Source organism: Hoplias malabaricus, chromosome 7, assembly GCF_029633855.1.
Source record: "Hoplias malabaricus isolate fHopMal1 chromosome 7, fHopMal1.hap1, whole genome shotgun sequence".
In the NCBI taxonomy this organism is placed as follows: Eukaryota; Metazoa; Chordata; class Actinopteri; order Characiformes; family Erythrinidae; genus Hoplias; species Hoplias malabaricus.
This window is the reverse complement of record NC_089806.1, coordinates 19,232,027-19,248,122: the sequence shown is the minus strand read 5'-3', so window position 1 is coordinate 19,248,122 and position 16,096 is coordinate 19,232,027.

The following is a 16,096-nucleotide window of genomic DNA, read 5'->3' as shown; positions in this document are numbered from 1 at the left end:
CTGTGCCAGTTTTATGTCGTGTGTTCCGTGTAGACAACAGGTGATACCTCCCTCATCAGCAGCACGCACACACACACACACACACACACACAGAGAGAGAGAGAGAGAGAGAGAGAGAGAGACTATCCACGGTTTCAGGGGACATTAGGTATTTGTTGAGCATAACCCTTATCCTAACCCTAACATTAACTGTATAATAACTGTAACACCTCTTAACCTAAAATCGAACGAAAATCCCTACACATAAATGTCTCTCTCTGTCCCCCCTCTCTCTCTCTCTCTCTCTCTCTCTCTCTCTCTCTCTCTCTATCTCTCTCTGTCGCCCCCCTCCATTTTTACAAAAATTTTACAAGTTTTGTAAAATTGCAGTGATTTACTATTTTACACTCGCGCATGCGTACAAATGCATACACAGTGTACTATTGAACTAAGGCATAATACATTTTTCCCGTGTAGCCGTGGGTTTAATTAAACCTACAGCTCTTAACAAAATCCAGATTTGAATTCAATATCTCATGTGCATTATATGTGTAATTTAACACGAGTTTAAATATAATACACAATAAATTACATATAAAGGTATCGATCCTATATCTTACTAACCAATAGGGGGCAGTGTTGTAATATAAATCATGGATCCCCGCAACATGAAATTATCCCCGCCACCCAAAAAAAAAGGAAAGGAGGATATTTTTTAACATAGTGACATTATATACTAAATATAAACAGTATAAAATAACAGAATTGTGATATGATACAAATATCCAGTCAGTTTCATGTACCTGTTGAGTCTAATAAACATTCCTATAGTATATCATTTGAGACGCACATAAATGAATGTTTCTGAGTAATATTTATTTCTGTTGTGTTACAGATGCGTAGAAACAATAATACAAAATATTAAAGTTAGGGAAAATACTATAATGTTGTAACCCAGTGCTGCCTTATCATTCTGCTTTTTTCAAGTTGAAAAATTGCCAACAAAATCTTTTAAAAATATTTTTAACATGTAACCATTAGTCAACATGTCTTTTTGAGTGAAACAGCCATAACTCATTTTCACGTAGAGGATCATACATGTAATTTGACCAGTGTCACAGAATTGTTTGCACCATTGTATTGTTGGTACAATTGTATTGTACCATTGTATGTATAGTACCAGCAGGTTTAGCCCCCTATGGCTAATGATTATGAAACACCAGAACTTCAGTAATCTGAATGCCAAGTTATATGGAAGGTGGCACACTACAGGGATGGATACCAGGATATAACATCAATTTAATTACTGGACATTCTTCAACCACAGAGCCAGGAGGGCAGGTTATGTGCTATTACATTAATGCAGTCAGGAGCAATGAGGCTTTCTGATGTTACACAATTATAGAGCATGGCTTCTATTTATACATCCAATGCAATGTCAAGGGTCAAGCATCCTTCTACACAATATACCTTTATTACCATGGCATTGCTGTACATTTAGAAGCAAGACATATTTATGATTCAGGCGTTCCATAGTACACAATGATCAGTCCTTAATTATGGAGCAAATAGATCTGTCCTTCATCTGTTTATTTATCTGCAAACTGACCCTGTGTGTTTAAATGTGTTAAGTGTTTTACCAACCAAACCTTTCCAATCTGTTCTTTAACATTTATTAAACAAATGATGCCTCAATATAATTTTACAATCATTTTAATTTTTTTATTTGAATTATTTGTGGGCGGCACGGCGGCACAGGTAGTGTTGCTGTCACATAGATCCAGGGACCTGGGGTCGTGGGTTTGAACACCACTCCTCTGGTCCAAAAACACACGTTGGTAGATGGATTGGTGACTCAGAAGTGTCTGTAGGTGTGAGTGTGTGTCGCCCTGTGAAGGACTGGTGCCCCCTCCAGTGTGTGTTCCTGTCTTGCGCCCTCTGGGTAGGCTCTGGACCCACTGTGACCCTAAATTGGACAAGCAGTTACAGACAATGTATGAATTAATAGAGCACAAATGTGACCAGAAAACTTGACCAGAACCTAGATTTCTCCTTTGGGAACCCCATTCTCTTCATGTATGACATTTACTGAAATGCTAGAGTGACTAAAATGTGAAGGTCTAATAATTCCTTTCATACAGACATTAATGCATATGAATAAAATATATTTCTAAATCTAAAATAAATAAATTAAAATAAATTTCAAATTTTTTGTTTACAAATTTTCCCAAAAACATACTGAACTGTGGACACATCTGACCCCGTGTTATTTAACAACAGCTTCTGCACCAAAATAATGCACTGAATGGTAGAAATGGAGCAGCGCAAATGCATTTGTGTTCACATTTCTCATCATATTAATGTGTAATGTTCACATTACAAACAGATACATGTTGGACACCGTTGGACATATAATGTAAACCATTTTCATATGAGTGAATGTGGACAGAAATAATAGGGGAAAGCTAGTGGGAAACCACTAGATGTCCCTGTACCTTTAGAAAAGAAGAATTCACTGCCAAGTCTGAGTTCATGTCCAGCTGCCTGAGGTTGATGGACCACTCCCTTCTGTTGTGTGTCATGAAGTGGACCAGATAAACTGTCTGACTTCCCTTTTCCTCACATTCAGTTTGGAGTTCCCACCTTTGGTCTTTGTAAAGGTTGCATAATTATTTATTTTTACTTGTTAACTTGATGAAACAGTACTGAGCTATAAAATGCAAAGTAGATCCTGAATAAATTGTTAATAATATAAACTAGAGGTATTACTGTCCTATATATATATATAACCTTAACTGGAGAAGCCCAAAATGTTCTTAATTATATTCCAAGCCATTCTAATATTGCAAAGAGCACCTCATTTGTTAAAACGATACAGAAATATTAAAATGATAGTGATATAAGGTATTTTTGGACTGTTATCGGAATTAATTGACTGTTACTTACTGACACTACAATTGTAGATGATCTCTTCTCTCAGAAACCTGCTTTAACCTTGACCTGTTCACCCAGTTGTGGAATCGCCCAGCTTTCTCCTTGCACAGGTGGAGATGTGGGGAGATATCTGAGATGAGTGATAACAAGATTGAACTCAGGCCAGCAGCCAGGAGATCCTTTCTCAGGAGGACACACAGGGGTAAGTCAGTCATTGAACTTCTAGTAGTACAAGTGACACATGGGGAGAAAGTATCATGTGGGCAGATGAGGGAGGGTGTGTTTATGACAGGAAAGGTACACTATATCCAACGGGATTGTACACACCACTTGTAATTAGTCAATGAGGTATTTTAAAGTGCATTGTTTACACTGTGGTGTTCAACTGTTCATGCACAGTTTAGCATGAATTGAAAGCAGATCTCTAGGGTCATCATGCTCAATGCATTGCCTAGTGTGGTATAAAGCCCTTCCAGCACTGGGCTGTTCTCTGGAGTGACACAGCACCATTCAATACCACCGAGTGGTGTTCATGATCCGAATCATTCCCATCAGAAGCTGACCTCACAGGTTCTCTCATGGCTGAATGTCATCATATCCTCACAGGAATGTTCCAATGTCTTGGATAAGGCCTTTGCAGTAACAAGGAAGCTCTTGCTGCAACAAAAATGGACAAACTACCGGTAAATACCCTTTATTTCAGTAAAAATATCAGATAAACCTTCAGCCATGCAGTCTAGATTAAATTCTGTTGGTGGTCTTTAAGTTAGCCCATTGATTATGAACCCTAAAATAACTGCCCCTAAAATTATGGACATAACTGCAACATATCTAAGGACCATTTTAGATTTGTACTGTATGAGGTGAGCAATAACTAGATTGAGCTAGAACCCGCAGCCAAAAAATTTCTCTTGGGTGTGTAAGGCACTCTGAGAGCTTCCAATAGTGTAAGGGACAAGAGAGAGAGAGAGAGAGAGAGAGAGAGAGAGAGAGAGAGAGAGGGAGAGAGAGAGAGAGAGAGAGAGAGAGAGAGAGAGAGGGTGATGTGGATTAGAGGTGAGGCAGGGAGGGGTATATATGACGCAAAATGAGAGAAAAAAAAAAAACAAGACAACACCTGCTCTGCGATCACAGCCCCTGCAATGTGACCCCTGAATGTCAGCACTGGGCTACTGAGTTACTATATTGGCAGTGGGACGAGTCAGCTCTCAGACAGCAGGCAGCACCTCGTTCATCATGCTCTATAAAGATCCCCAGAGAACACGTGCAGCAGAAGCAGCCGTGCAAAAATAGACGACGCTGAGTTACAGAGCTGCTCACAAACACCTACAACCCACCAGTTGTCAGGTATCCCATTTTATTGACTCTGAAACATGAAAAAAAAAGTTTGCTGTCCTACTCATATAACACTTTAGTGTCATTCCAGTGAGCCTTTTTAATCATTAACCTGTGGCTTGAAAACTCTTTGACTTTAAATTAAAACTCTTTATATTTACATTAAAAGACGTCAAGTGGTTGCTCACTGAATAGAATAACAACTGCCCTCCTCCAGATGATCTATGAGCATGTTAGTATAAATCAACTCATACTTGTGCAATCTCTCAACACATTTGAAAGATGTACATTCTAAGCGTCCATCTTTCATTGAAACTGAGAGTTAGACAGTGTATCCACCTCGGCTGCTGCTGCAAAGCAGGGCCAGTAACACACACAACCACAGGTCATCTCACCCTCTCAAATATGCAGGGGTGGAAAACACTTAGCAGTGTATTGATACTATACACCAGTATTATGAGTATATGAGTAGATTAAGTGTGATTGAAATGGATTACTCATTTTTCTCATTTTCATTTTTACATTTTCTTTATCAGGCTATATTTGTACATTTAAATACATGCTTACAGTGTAAAACTATTTGCCTCCCCTGTTAAGACTGGACAAGCAAGCAGAGCTCTAAAAAGTAAAAATGTCTGCTGCATGGTTCTTTATCTCAAGGGGTAATTTGTGTTATATAGTCCATTTAATTAAAATATAACTGATTGTGTCTGATTTAGATCAGAGGGAATTACAGAAAACAGACTTTAAAATAACATTACAGTTATTGGGTGTTTTTTCAATGGAAATCCCATTACAATTTCAGAGAAGTAATTAATCATTTGTGGAGTTATGGAGTAGTGCATTGGTCAAAGTGTGGGCCATTCACTAGTGATGGCTTGGGCATCCAAGAGGGCACAGTTGGCCTTGCCCTCCTCTCTGGGTCTGTAGAATGGTCCTCCATCTCACTCCATCAATGAGTGTCATGCTAGCCAGGTCACACTCTTTCAGATGTCTGTTATCTTATATAACAGATCTGGGCTGTTAGCATTCTCCTCTAAGTGTGAAGCATAGGTAGCTAATGGTTGGGACAGACTATGAATAAATATGGAATAAAAATTGTGTAAAAATAAAACATTTTGCAATGGCTTTACTGTTTTTAAGTAACTGCCCCCACACTCTGCATATGTTTTGCTGCATCTTGATTTGCAACGTCAAGCTGCAAGATCTTTGGCGGCCATTCAAGTGCACAATGCAATGCATTAATAAAGAGCCCTTGATACAAAGTGTTCCCATTTGAAAGCTATCGACCTAATCTCTAAAGCTGAACAACCAGCCACCGCAGTTCTCCTCTGAGAGGAGGAAAAACAGCATCTGAAGGATCCGATTTAGGAAATAAAGCGGACATGTAACCCAACCTCCCAACTGCTCTTGTCAGATGATGGAGAGGACCCTGTAAAGGCTTCATCCATCCTCTTCAAGGGTAAGTGTCTCTGTGTGTGTGCGTGTGTGTGTGTGTGTGTGTGTGTGTGTGTGTGTGTGTGTGTGTGTGTGTGTGTGTGTGGGTGGGTGGGTGTGTAAAGATGTGGGAGAGTGTGTTTGGGAGAGAGAACGAGTGAGAGTGAGAAAGAGAGAGAGAGAGGGATCTGATCAAATTAGAGCTCTGAAGAGGTTCTACACTCAATCAATGCACAAATTGTGTAGGCACCAGGAAAGAGGCTTATGTTATGGCCTTTTGGTTTTAGGAGATACTAAAGACACACACACGTGAAACCACTCAAGAGCACACACATAAGTGCACTCTACCTCAATGATATATATACAAGATATGGGTCCATCATTTAGCTGGAATGCTATTTGTGAGCCTCTGGTTTTGTACCGCTGACATGATGGTCTCAGGAAAACCAAACAAAGCCGAGCAGCGAGTTTCTAACTCCATCGGCAGTTCCTTGTGGGGCGAGTGGTTAGATGTCGTTGATATGGCCGTACTTACATATAAAACAGCTTCTCAGCTGAAAGCTTTTGATAAATTCCAAACTGCTGTAAAATATGGCATGCAGGAGAGCAGTTCCTATTTTGGTGAGCAGGACACACAAGTCCACGCGCTGACAGGCTTGTTTCTGAAAGCCACGTCTGGTTTCTGGAGCGTTAGCCACGATTTCCACGCATGGGCTGAGATGAAGCCGTACGCCAGAGACTGGGAAACACGTGGAAAACATTTGCCTCTGCGATATCTAATTCAGTCCAGCTGTGTGGACATGCCACCCTAAGGATGATGCATCGGCCACAGACAATAGCTGCCCTGAGTGAAAGCGAGAAAATCAGAGCAAGGTGTATGTTTTTCAACTTCTTAACATCTCTATAAGACCTTCCAGTGGAGTCCCTATAATACAAGTGTGGGACAGGCTGGAGTGTATACACTGGTTGATTGTGCAAATGTTTAAAATAATTTTTTTTTCATATCTTCAAAATGGTCTTGAAAGCTGCAGTCTAATCCTGGCCTGAGCTCGTGATTGCCTTTGGTATGATGGATGGGGCATGGAGTACTGTTTTTGACATGGTTTGTTATTAATTAGGCGGCAGCTCGGCTCTGCTGTGGTTGATTTGAAATGATTTTAGGGATTTATTGCAGGAAATGTCCCTCCCAACATATTCCGACTCAACCAAACTTGAACTCCATCCATTTCGTGCTTTGCACAAAAACCAGACCCCTGGAGGAGCAAACAATGTTATAACCTTAATCAAATGTCACAGTCTAAAACCATGTTTTGCGAAGCTCAAAATAAACCTGCTTTCATATTTTAAGCCTGTTTTATTCAGCATCTTTACCAAATGACATACACAATTAGTACTTCCATACCCCAAAGTCAAATGAATGCTGCACTGCTTTCAGTGCAACTCCTTACCCAGACCCAAAGGCCTCTCCAGCCAAAAAGCAACCACACCTCAAAGCCCCACCTCAGGCACTGTGAAGTGACATATCTCAGTCAAGGTAAAGAGATTTGGAGATGAGGGGGTTGTTCCCCTAAGCAGGATGTAAGCTGAATAACTCAAGCCAAATGCCAATGCTGCTATAGAAGAATAACCTTTGAATCTTCTGCTATTGGCCTGTGAGGCTTATCTGGACAATTGAGTTATCTGGATAATTGAGAATTCTTGCTTTCTGAAAGACCCTGAGATCATAAGGTTTCATCTGGGGGGTGGGGGTTTGGGGGCAAACCTCAAGCTCTCTGTGGGAGATTTTAGGAATGTTATGATCAGTTAGAACTAAAGTAAATAAAATGCCTACACTAAAACAAACTCGCTTTTGAGTATGCAGTGACCACAAACCTCTTGAGAAAGAAATACCACAGCAAAGCATAACAAATCAAAATAAACAATCTGGGTCTAAGCCAAAATGTGTTTTTTCTCTCGCGATTCTTTACCCTTCATTGAGTGAGCCAGCAGGTTCAGGAAATCTCGAGGAAAGCCAGGAGTATTAGGCTCCAGGCCTTGGCCGGATGCTCCAAAGCTCAGCATTCAAACCTTCATTTTCCACCCCCTCCAGCTGAAGGAGAGAGAGAGAGAAAGAGAGAGAGAGATCAGTGAAACAGGCAAAGGTCTATTCATGCTTGACAAGCAAATCCCCATTTCATTCAATCACATGCCACAGTCTAGATGCTTTCCATATTGTCTTGGGCTCCCTCTGCACGTCACCGAGTGGCATCTTACTCTCATGGTCATGGATGGATTTCTGGAGCTCGGACAGTAAGCCTTTTTTACAGACAGTTCCATTTAGACCTGCTGTCCCACCCCCCTCCCTCACCCCAGCAGTCCAGCTGCCGCTGTAAGTTGAACCCTGGTGGGTCCTCAACCCCAGCTCCTACCTCTGGATCTTATCAGTGCTAGAGCACAACACAGGCAATCTGGACCTGGTTTGGATTTCAAGGCCACGCTCGGATCATTCTGGAATAACAAGACTGACATCAATAACACACCCACAGTGGAAGTGGGTCAAGGAAAACAGAGCCACAGAGCTGTACATTTAAAACAATCCAACATGGCTTTACATTCTGTTACAAATCAAACATCCAGTGCACTGTGTCTATAATCAATATGATTTATCACTTCCCTTGTGGAAGCCAAAATAACGTTGATGTAAACACCTAACAGAAATCTGAGTTTAGCATCCTGTGCGGTTCATATAAAAGGATTGCAAAACATAATATTTTGTAATTTGTAATTATTCATTTGTCCACATCACAGGCCACTCTGCAACCATCATTTGGTGAATAATTAGAGCAATCTGGTGGGTTTACTATGTCTTCAAATCTGGACCTTAACTTCATTTTCTGACCCTGGAATGTCTAATTACCTCTATAAGATTAAAAATCACTTAGATGAACTATTCAGTTTACCTTTATTGATTATAAAATACAGGACTGGAATGTGAATTTAAGGTCTGGATTTGAAGTCCTACCATTCCCAATAGCAAATAGTTGCCATGACTTTGAACATCAGACTCACTTCTAACTGTAGAATTTGCAGCCCTGAAAGTAGCACGCAACACATTACACATTGTGGCTTTAAATATCGCAGGCAACACTGGCAGTGGCATTCACGCTCTTAATTAAGAAAAATGCCTGCCCTCCAGCTCTCACCCCATAAGAACAGCACTATAATTAAACCCAATTAGCTCATCAACTTTAGACTGGGTTAAGTGGTGTTTACTCAACACGGGCTAATTGTGTGGCAGATGGTATGTCTAGTAAATAGAGGGGTAGAGGATTGTTTGTTGTTTGAATGTTTGGGGTAGGTTAGCTAGGGCTGTGCACTAAGGCTGTAGAGGATTACCTGGGCTAATGATGTGGTCCCTCAGGGCAGGGAAGTGAGGCTTGAGAATTCCACTGTGTGAGGTTTCCTCCCTCCTCTGCTCCAGGGTAGGGCTCTCCCTACTGCACTCAAAGTCCTGGTGGGGGGATAAATGCAAAGCAATGAACTGCATAATGTTCATATTTAGCATGAGGTATTAGCAGGCCCAAGAGAGGAATGACTGCTGAGATAGATCTCTGGAAATCCTGGAAGTCCTCCCAGCTTTGGTTTGCAATTTATAATGTAAGATTTTTAAAAACACACACACAAAAAAAGTCCTTCCCAAGTTTGCTCAGCACTAGGTCCCAGCTAGTGGCTATGACTCCTCCGTTGCTGTAACTCTAGTCTTTCACCTACTTAACACCACAAAAGTGTGATCATTGTCCTTCAGAGTTATATTTTAGCCCCATTCCTGTTTTCCAACCTTATTAAGAGTAATATATGTAAATTACCCTGGTTCTTATTGGCTGTCATCTTCTATGCCTCATTCAGAAAGTACAACTTAAAAAAAAAAAGTAAGAAAGAAAGTACAACAGTGTACAACTTTACTGCTGGACTTTTGCAGCTTCGTTTCTGTATGGACCTGTCCAGTATATGGTATATTTTGTATATTTTATATTATGCGCACACATACCACCCTATAATCAGGAAAATTATATTCAAATTATTTTTTCTAAACCTATATTGAAACTGTAAATAATCCGGCTTGTGGTAAAGCAGTCCAGAACATACTGGACTGATTGTAATGCTGGTTAGTAAAGGCTTTCTTTACCCAGGACAGGGTGACAGCTGTGTGACCACGCGAGGGTCCGGGCCTCCTGCAGCTGTCCTGCCTGATGGGGCTTGGAATGGCTCAGTGATCCTCCTCTAACTGGACAGATCCGGACAGGACACAGCACCTGCTCTGCCTGGCATGAGCCGCACTGGACAGGGCTGGCATTGGAGGAATGAGGACTGTGAGCTGCACTGTGGAGGATGTGGGTCTTAGGATGTGCTGATTATGCTGTTATCTACTGCAGACCTCTCATTATTTAATTGTGCATTGTGCACACTGTATCGCTGTATTTACAGCTCAGTGAATGCTCAGTAGTAGCAGTGACAGTAGTGGAGCAGAGTTAAGGTCTAGTAAAGCTCACTCACCGTGCAGAACAATAGGCTATCCTGCCCTCTCGGCTCCAGGATTTGCAAGGCTCAGTATTTTGTTTTTCTGTTAGTCAGCGAATGAATCATATTATAAATTCTGATGACCACAGAATAACTAAATGCAGAGCTTTTTTCTCCCTCTTTCAGCACCTCTATGGAATTGACTTTGAGGAAAAGCTTGTGTAGTAACTAAACATGGATTTTTTTCCCCTTTTCCTTTTCCTCACTGTTTTCTTTGACCCCTCAGAGCCACCAAAGCTTCAGGATATTGCTGTGTCTCATTATGTCCTGTAAGGTCAGGTCTTTGATGCTCTGCGTCCAGGTGACCTCATTCTGTTGTGAACTCAGCAGAAAAGTATAAAGCTCACCCTTGGACTTTGCTGTGGTTGAGATGAACCTGTAGACTGTGCAGAGGATCGATGAGCTTTCATCCTGTTCTGAAGCCCTGAAGGACATCACCGTGTCTGGAAAAGAAATTCCATTTGTTGTGATACGCCATTTGTTAGAGTTTTGATATAAACCAGTTATACTGTGAGGTTGCTCCTTAGCATTTACAGATATCAGTTTCTCACTCTAGTAACAGCCAACAGTATTCTTCATTTTGTGTTTTATTTCATGTGGTTTTAAGTGCTGAATTACTACTTTCAGTCTTCCAGAGTTTAGCAGAAGTTTTATGCTTCTGTACTTCAGACTGATTTAAATTCACTGTCGGAACAAAACCTTGAATGTTAAAGTTTCACGTTGACGTAATTTGAAAATGTCAGCTGCTCTTTGGGTTAAAAGCAGTCTAAAAGTATGTGAATGTAAACCTTTTCACTGAGTCCTGTCCAGAGGTAAAGTGTTTAAGGTTTTTACTTAGAGTGATGATATGTAAATGAGCTTGGCTCTGATTGATTGACCTCTATTGTTTCCAAATTCAAAATTCAGCTTGAGCAGAAATATTTATTTTTTCAGAATTTATATATATATATACACACACACAGTACTGTCCAAAAGTTTTACGCACCAGAGATTGAGATTTATTTATCAGAATAGTAAGTGTTTGTTTGCTAAAATACAAACAAACAACAAAAAGCTAGTTATTAGAATAAAACCAAATAACATTACTCCAGTGAGTGTGATACTCTGTGTGTGAATGTGTTGGTTTAACTTTATCCAAATCTCTCCTCGTGGAGTCCGTATAATTTGAGGTTATCATCCAATACCTAGTTTTAGCAGTTAATAAATCATGATGCAATCAAGAAGAATGTGATCAAAACATTGTTCTTCAAACTCACTCACACCTACTACTTTATAGAAAAAACATTATCTTTTATTACTTTTTTGTTTATATTATTATTTTTTTGTATTTACTGTTATTATATATAACTTTATACAAGCACCACACTTACTGAGAAGGCATTAAGGGAAGGCCTAAGACTTCTGCACAGTACTATATATATATATATATATATATATATATATATAATACGTATGTGTGTGTGAGCATTTAGGAAAGGAATTTAGGACATCAAGAGGTGATGAATCATTGAATCAAGTAAATTTCATATTTATGAACTTAAACAATACATAAATACATTAAAGACATTCATGTTTACTTAATGTTATGTACTAAAATTGAGGGGATGTCAGACTTCCATGTTATATTCCCTTTAATAATATCCTTGTCATTAAAAACACATCTCTATTATTTTTAGGACTCTTTTTAACTGAACTCTTTTATTTTTAGGAGTGTAGTTACTTCATCACCAGCCTCAGTCCTTGGACCGCCAAAGGAGATTAAAGGGTTAAACATTGGTCAGATTCTTGGAGCAGGTTTAGATCGATAAAGATGAAGTTACGAAATGAAAAAGGTATCACTAGCATTTGGAGACTTTGCTGGAGAACATGCTGACAGATAGATGTGCAGCGTGTGTGTATGGTCCATAGGGAGGGGGGTCTTAGCAATGGCTATTTTGAAGTGGGGGGCTACGCTTGTTGAGAGTAATGAACTGTACGTTTGTGAGGATTGCCCTTTAGAAGTTTAGATGACTGAGAGGGGGAGGTAAAGGGAACTACCACACAGATGCCCTTCTGAAGGACACTGGAATGGGGAAAAGGAGAGGGGGAGGGGGGAGGTGTGTAGAAATTGCTGATGTGCCAGGGCCACAAGGGTAAGATGAGAACAGCGTGGCACAGCGTAAATGGAGTTGGCACCATGCAGAGAGGCTGCGCTGGTTCTCAGTGTCTCACACTCTGTCACTGCTGCATTGCTTTATTACTGTACACACACAGGAATGTGGACACTGTTTACCATTAGGCACAGATACAGAGGTACACTGTACAGTAACTTTAACTTTCACTTCCAGTTCACAGTGTTACTAAAATGGTCTAATAGTGTTTCCTTGCTCTTTGTTCTATTTGCATAAGGAAAGGTGAATCATTTTGAGCCATCGTAGTATAAAAAGCCTGCAGATTGAATATGTCAGATTTCCACACCAGCAGTGTCCTGGAGAAAGGTTTCTGGCCTGTACACCCTGCCTCTCTTTAACATTTCTTATATCCATTCCAAAATATGGAAAATAAATGAGGAGCTGTCAGAAAGATGACAGAAAACAGAGAAAACTGATGAGAGGGGAATCGCTGAAGTTTAATAAACATTTCAGAGCCAATAAACATTGGTCAATTATTCCCAGTCAGACAAGCAAACAAAAAGACTGAAGAAATGCTTTTTAGGGGAAATTGCAAACTAAATTGTACTCTGCAAATAAATCATTAAGCCTTTTCCTGGAGAAGAGGCTTACAACATTTATCAAAATAAACTTAAAACCAGTATTGGGGAATCTGGTCCTGAAGTGTATTAATGTAGGGCTAGTGCTGCTCTGCACCGGAAGCTAGCTTGTTGAGCAAAGTAAAAACCATTCTGCATTTCACTCACTGAAACAGTCCATGCTTTGAGGATACTCCTGGAAGATAACAGCGACCTCACTGTCTGCTGCAGTAACCTGAATCAAACTAACAATACCGGCCTCACTACTTATTAACCCAGCTTATGGTTATGGTAATGAAATGACCTATACATTATTCAGTGTTTAATATGAGCAAAGTATATAGGATATGCATGTTTAACTATGGTGCGGCATGTTGTCAATGTGTCGCTGTCACACAGCTCCAGGGTCTTGGGGTTGTCGGTTCCGGGTGACTGTCTGTGAGGAGTTTGGTGTGTTCTCCCCATGTCTGAATAGGTTTCCTCCCATGGTCCAAAAACACACGTTGGTAGGTGGATTGGCTACACAAAAGTGTCCACAGGTGTGAGTGAATATTTGCGTGTATCGCCCTGCGAAGGACAGGCGCCCCCTCCAGGATGTGTTCCCCTGTGTTCGCCCAGTGATTCTGGGTAGGCTCCACGACCCTGAACTGAATAAGCGGTTACAGACTATGAATGAATAAATGGATGTTTAACTACAAGACAGATCATTTACCAAATTGCTAATTGTCTCTTGAGAAGTGCTTTTCTTTCCACCACTCTGGCACAAGACTTAAAGTCATATTAGAAATAAGATCCTGGCTATAAAATTAAAAAATGCACAGCGGGAAGGAATGTGACTTAAAGCCGTATAAAGATGTCGAGTGTTCAGTTTCAATATGAACATTTGAAATGGTCACTGCTTGAAGCATTTTGCCCCCCAATCACTGGACCCCACATGATTTACCTTAAGCTGAAGGGTTTACATACCCAAAACCAGACACCGCAATAACAGCTGAACAGCTGACCCCTGACCCCAAATCACACTAATACTTCCTCTTCCTTATGACAACAACCCTCAGCTTCTCTGAGGGTCTACAGAGTGGCTGACGGGAATTCCTCAGGCCCCAAAGCAACCCTGCTGATGCCCTTACACCCATCAAGTGCAGTAGAGTTTCATACAGGAGCACCAAAACTTTACATCTCGGATCGCTTTATTCCATCTGTGAGAGAGCAGCAGAGTATTGATTTGCTGGGATATTGCTCAGGGCTATTTTGAGTCCAGCTCCGGCGGCTGTCCTTCCTGGTTTGATCCCCTAGGCAACCAGTGCGGTCATTCCTTCCAGAAAATGGAGAGCTGTAACCAAACACCACCAGGGGCCCCTGAAGAACCAAATGTGTGTGTGAGAGAGAGAGAGAGAGTCTGAGTGGGCGTGTAATTGTTTTTGCGCATTTCAGGACAAAATGTTCTGACTTTGTAAGAAAAACAAAGAAAAATCAGGGTTAAGAAAATAGCCCTGACTTTATTTAATATTTAAATCTGAAGAAGCAAAACTTGTGACTGGGTTTGAGGTATGACTTGCATATAAGTTTGGTACGTGCTGCTAGAAATTAGAGGCTGTGTTAAAGAAAAAGGGTTGTCACACAGAAAACTGAAAAATATCCTGTGTAATATATTTTTTTCTGCATTTCTTCTGCCTCTAAATGTTGTATGGTCTCAGAGATTTGGACAGCACTGTGTTGATGCCCCTATATCTTAGTATAAAAACAAACATGTTCCTGTGTACACACTTATGTGTGTGTATGCTTCTGTGCAGGCAAAAGAATGAGTGAGAGAGTGAAAGGAAAATTCCATGTCTATTATAAATAATGGTCACATTTTTCTAGTTACCACACTGTCAGGGTTTGTATGCTTATTCAGCAGCCTGCCAGCCCAGTGCCCATCCCCTATCCCCATACGGCCAAATAAAACCTGTGCTAACCCAAGCAACATGCTGCTATGGCCACTTTCCCATCTACAGAGGCTTGTCCTGGTCTCTGCGGTCAATTCGCACTGCTTTCTGTTCACCTTTCCCTGTCCTTCCCACACTCCCTCCCATTGGCAATCATTTCATCTCTCGCTTCTCCTTTTATTTCCTTCCCTCCCCAACCTCTCTCCCTCTTCCCCATCCGTCCCCTTCCTTTTCTCGCCATTCTCTCTTTTTTTCTCCACCCTCCCTTTCTTCTTTTCTATCTTTATTTCTTTCTTTCTCCATCTCTCCCTCCATCTCATTTCCTTTGCCCAGGCTGTGCTCTGCTTTGTTAGCCACCTTGAAACCCAAGCCGCTTCAAATAGCAACATCTTTCAGCAGCAGGCCCTTGCTAAAGCATTAGCTGCAACTCGATCTGGGCCCTCAAACAGGGCTTTGTTATTGGATAAATACAGGGCAGCTGGAGAGCTGGAGCAGTGGACAGCTCTGACAACAACAGAGGGCGCTAGAGGAGAGAGAATTTAGGCAGCGTGTCAAGCTCATTATGACTAGCAAAACAGAGAGACCGTCAGTGGGTACGTGATACACTTGAAACTGACCTGCGTACAGATAACAGCATGAGGACATGGCTTGTAAACAGATGCTAATAAAAACAACAAGTGAAAACCACCGAAAATTCTTCGCCAAAGAGCCTCAGTTTAAAAAGAAAACTTTTGATGATGAATGGGTCTAAAAGTTGTTTAAAATGAGTGAAATCGTGGATCTCACATTATTTGAATAGTACACTATAGACGTAGCTTATAAACAGACTACAGCACTCTGTAAAAGCAGAGACCACTCTTCATTTGTTTCCAATACAAAATGTATATGTTTGTATTTCAGTCTTTTTGACAAAAGCTGATCAGAAATGGACACCGAAGCTTTAGCAACTGAATATAAAATCAAACCTTACTTGAAGATTCTCTTCTTTTCAATGGTAATGGTTGTTTTCTGCCCCTCCAAAGTTCAGTTGTAATAGTTTGTTGAACTGTCTGTTTGTACCAGGCAATTTCAGTTAGAAACCTATACACTACCCCTGGCAAAACAATCTGCAATCACTACACTGAGAGGATGTTCATCCAGCTTTTTTGAAACAAACAAATCACTGACATGACTCATAATTTATCTCAAATAGCTGAAC